The sequence below is a fragment of the Labrus mixtus genome, chromosome 19, assembly GCF_963584025.1.
Source record: "Labrus mixtus chromosome 19, fLabMix1.1, whole genome shotgun sequence".
NCBI classification, from domain to species: domain Eukaryota; kingdom Metazoa; phylum Chordata; class Actinopteri; order Labriformes; family Labridae; genus Labrus; species Labrus mixtus.
The window spans coordinates 117501-122500 of record NC_083630.1 but is presented as its reverse complement, the minus strand read 5'-3'; the positions used below and the strand labels follow the sequence as shown (position 1 = coordinate 122500).

Genomic DNA, 5000 nt, shown 5'->3' with positions numbered 1-5000 from the left:
AATTTTTGTACATGTGAACATGTCTCCATATGATAAAAAAAAAAACATATGATCAAAAAAATGAAAAAGCTTACAGCACCTGGTATTCCCAGGCGGTCTCCCATCCAAGTACTAACCAGACCCGACACTGCTTAGCTTCCGAGATCGGACGAGTTCAGGGTGGTATGGCCTTAAGCCATTATTGTGTGCAGAAAGGGGCCTTTTAAAGATGTCATTCCCTTGATTCTGGCTGAATTTTTGGACATGTGAATATGTCTCCATATGATAAAAAAAAAAAATATGATCAAAAAAATGAAAAAGCTTACAGCACCTGGTATTCCCAGGCGGTCTCCCATCCAAATACTAACCAGGCACGACCCTGCTTAGCTTCCAAGATCGAACGAGATCGGGCGTGTTCAGGGTGGTATGGCCGTAAGCCATTATTGTGTGCAGACAGGGGCCTTTTAAAGATGTCATGCCCTTGATTCTGGCTGAATTTTTGGACATGTGAATATGTCTCTATATGATAAAAAAAAACATATGATCAAAAAAATGAAACAGCATCTGGTATTCCACAGGCGGTCACCCATCCAAGTACTAACCAGGTCCGACCCTGCATAGCTTCCGAGATCGGACGAGATCGGGCGTGTTTTTTTTTTTTTTTTTATCTTTTATTATCAAAATTACAAAAACATTTATAATTCTTTCACATCATTTACATCAAATGCTATTACAATACATACACCCTCTAAATTAAACCTCCCCTCTGACGCAAACGGCACCCTAAAAACAATAAAAACATAGCATCAGAAAAAAAACTCAAACCACCCCTGATACCCCCAACTCATGACAACTCTTCTGAGTCCCTCCCCCAAAGCAAACACCCCTCTGAAAACAAACCACAAAAACATACAAAAACCCCACAGTATTCTCAAAAAACCACTGAGAAAAAAAAAAACCCAAATCAAATCACCCATTTTCCCCATGACCAAAAAAGAAGCCCTCGTACCAAAAAAACCAAAAACAAAATAATTTAGACATCCCACATAATTCCCTCCTCGTTTACTCTACACACATTCGCACCTTCCACAAACATTCTCACAAACTCACTCTCATTCGCTATGTACAGCAATTTAAGATGTGCTTTCCATTCATTCACAAACATTCTCCACACATTCATTTTCTTACTTTCATACAGTGCATATTTCCTCCTGTTAAAAACCGCTTTTCTTGCAAAAGCTAAAATTATATTCATTACATTGTGATTTTTTTGTTTTGTTCCCACCCCCAACAACACCGACAATTCCCACCCCCTTTCATTCCAACACTCATTCTTACTGCATTTCCCCAACATTTCTCTTATTTTTCCCCAAAAATAAACCAATTCCCCACACGTAACAAACAAATGTATTAAATCCTCATCCGTACTTTCACATACACAACACTTTCTTTCATACCTCTCCTTATGGATCTGATGCAGGACGATGCAGGTGAAGATCCTCCTGTGCCTCAGTTTGAAATCTAGGTCAAATATTGCATGTGGTGTATGCGGAATGTTAATGTTCTTCCATATCATGTTGCTTGTTATGTCCGGGTATGTGTCTGTCCATTTTACTTCGGATGTGGGTTTCTGTATTCTATGTGTGATTGCGCATCTATACCAAATTTTTGTAGTGACATCTATAATGTTGTGTTTCTTCTCCCCTAGGCACAGGGAGATCCCCCCCCACATCGTCCCGCATCACTCCCTCCTTCTCTTTGATTAATTTTTCCCATTCGCTCGACAAAGACAATTTTACATTTGCAAACACTCCCTCAATCACATCCTTTCTGCACACACACCCTTTATTTTTTAAACCCCTCACCACCATTTGTAAATCAAAATCCCCCCCACAGTTCAGTAAATCCCTTATTCTAATATATCCCGCTTTCGACATAGCTTCACACTTAATTACCCTCTCCCCATTTTTAAAATACGGGCTCGAGAGGAAGGGCAGTCGTAGCACTGACCCTCTCGTTCCGCACTCTGGTACAGTCCAGGATGAAACCTGATACCACGCACTGAGTACTTCCTGGAAAAACCGTGGCAAGTGTTTAAATGAATCTGGGTTATTGATCTGGTACAGGTTGTCCTCGTTGTAGAGTCCAAAACTGCACAGATATTGTTTGAAATGATTTTTCCAAACTACGTTCCGGTTCTGGTCCATAAATTTGCCTATCAATTTGACTCTTAGTGCTACTTTTTTTGTAAGTAAATCAATCAAAGCTAGCCCCCCCTGATCTTTAGCCCCTATTATTGTTTTGTGAGCTATACTCGCTGCTTTGTTTTTCCAAATAAAGTCCCTAATGGTCTTTGAAATCTCCTTAAAGGCCCAGTCCGGAAGCGTACAAGTACTCAGCACATGATTCACTTTGGACAACACGAGAGCATTTGTTACGGCTACCCTTCCTCTCAACAATAGACCCCTCGCTTTCCACAAATTCAATGTTTTTTTTAATTATACCCACCACCTCTTTCCATGTTACATCATCACATTCATTCTCATTTTTCCCCATATTCACTCCCAACACTTTTCTTCTCTCACACACCGTTTTAAATCCCCACTTATTAACTAGATTGGATTCCTTACCTAGTAACATCATTTCTGACTTATTTTCATTTACTTTTGCCCCAGATGCTCTTTCATAAGTTTGTACATGTTTTAATATCAATTCTATATCCTCCTCTCCTTTTACCATTATATTCACGTCATCTGCATACTGTATTATTTTTACGTTTTCCTTACCTATACCTTTTATGTTTACGTCTTCCGATATCAGTGCTGCCAGCGGCTCTGCTACCAAGCTGTACAACAGCGCTGACATCGGACATCCTTGTCTCACTGACCTTGATATTTTAAAAGAATCAGTTAGTTCCCCGTTACATTTTATCTTGCTTTCCGCTCCTGTATACAACATATTTATCCATTCTCTCATTCTCTCCCCGAATCCAAACTTCTCTAACACCTTCCCCATGAACCCGTGATCTACTCTGTCAAAAGCTTTATTTAAATCAATCCCTAGCCATATTCCCCCCTCCCCTTCCATATCCCTGACCGTCTGTTTTATTGAAATGATTGAGTCTGCTATGTCTCTGTTTGGTATACTGTATGATTGTGTTTGTTCTATGATTGTTCCTATTACCTCCCTGATTCTATTGGCTATTGTTTTCGCTATGATTTTGTAGTCTGTGTTGAGTAGGCTGATTGGTCTGTAGTTGTCCAGATTTTTATTGTCCCCCTTGTTTTTGTAAAAAATAGTAACCACCCCTTCCCCTAAACTTTTTGGTATATGTTTCACTTTTTCCATATATTTACTCAATTTGTTCACCAAGGGCACCAGCTGCTCTTTGAAAGCTTGGTAGAATTCCGCAGTTAGGCCATCGCTCCCAGGACTTTTGTTTTTGTTTAACCCCTCTAAAGCACTTCTGATTTCTCCCTCTGTAAACTCACAATCACACCACATTTTATCGTCCTCGCTTAGTTTTTTCTTTAAGGCACCCAAAGCTCTGTTCACACTCACGCTATCACACTCCTGTCTCGAAAACAGGCTTTCATAATAGCCCTTTACTATTTCTAAAATTCCCTTTTTATCTGTCACACTTTTACCTGCTTCATTTAATAATTCGTTTATTTCTGTTCTTTTTTGTTTTTGTTTTTCCAGACCTAAAAAAAAGGCTGTACTCCTCTCCCCCTCATACATATATTGTATTTTACTCCTAATGGCTGCACCCCTACTCTTTTTAAGTTCAATCACTCCCAACTGTTCTTTTAAATGTATGTATTTTTCGACACCTACATTATCTACACTGTCAAGCGATGTTATTTCCTCACTTAGTTGTTTTCTCAAATTCTCTTCCTTTCTATTTTCTCTCCACTTTTTCTCTTTACTATAATTGATACAATTTTTTTTAATTCTGACTTTTACACTATCCCACCACACATTCATATCTTCACTCTCATTCCACTCATATCCCACATCATTCAACAATCTTTCCATACTTTTCACAAACATTCCATCATCCAGCAAGCTTGCATTAAAGCACCATATCCCTCCTTTACGTACATTCGTTTCTTTTCTAAACGTGATTTCTATTCCAGCGTGATCGCTCCACATATTAGTTTTATATTCAACTTCTTTAATCCACCTCACTACCTCGCATGTCACCAAAGCATAATCTATTCTAGATTGTTTTAATCTATTTAGTACAATTTGTCTCCTGGAGAACACCCTCTCCCATGGATGTAGCAATCTCCAAATATCAATGCATTGTTTCGTTATCATTATATCTTTAAGTGTCCCCCTGCTCACATCCCCCTTAAACACATTATTTTTTGACACATCGGTGGGTGTCATCGCCACATTAAAGTCACCTATTATTATACAATTCCTTTCCCACCATTTGCTTATTGCAATGAAGAACGTTTTCCTTTCTTTTTCTCCATTCGGTGCATATATATTTATGATTCTTATATTTTTCGTTTCATACACACAGTCTATTACTATTATTCTTCCTTCTTTGTCTCCATAAACCAAATTTACCCCTGTTACCCGACCCGTTTTGACTAAAACCGCCACTCCTCTCGCCCTCGACGTGCCATTGGAGCAGAAAATATGGCCCACAAAGTCTTTTTTTATGTCTTCCACCAGGGAATCATCCCACCTGGTCTCCTGCAGGCACAAAACGTCATTCTGCAAGGAAAGAATCGAATGTCTTTTTTCTTTGTTCCTTAGTCCATTCACGTTAATCGAAAATAAATTAAAGGCCATTATCATAAAAATAAAAACAAAAAAAACGGATTTACAGGGGTTATTGTCAGTCATTATTTGTCCTTACATTTCAATTTTTTCACCAACTTTTTTCGTTGTCCAAGACTTAGTCTTTTTTGCGCACTCGCCAGTTCACCCACATCCATTTCGCTGTCCGTTTCATTGGGACTGGTGCTTTTACCCGTATTATTTAGCGTGATTTTTCTCCCTCC

At 38.9% G+C, this 5000-nt stretch overlaps 1 non-coding gene and 1 pseudogene across 1 annotated transcript; both read right to left on the bottom strand.

The window, feature by feature from the left end:
- Positions 1–67: 67 nt before the first annotated feature.
- LOC132995161 (5S ribosomal RNA) lies at positions 68–176 on the bottom strand (annotated as a pseudogene).
- A 122-nt stretch (positions 177–298) lies between these two features.
- On the bottom strand, positions 299–417 carry LOC132994899 (5S ribosomal RNA). Its single transcript, XR_009676912.1, has one exon. It is a non-coding gene; the product is annotated as a 5S ribosomal RNA (ribosomal RNA).
- Positions 418–5000: the final 4583 nt, after the last annotated feature.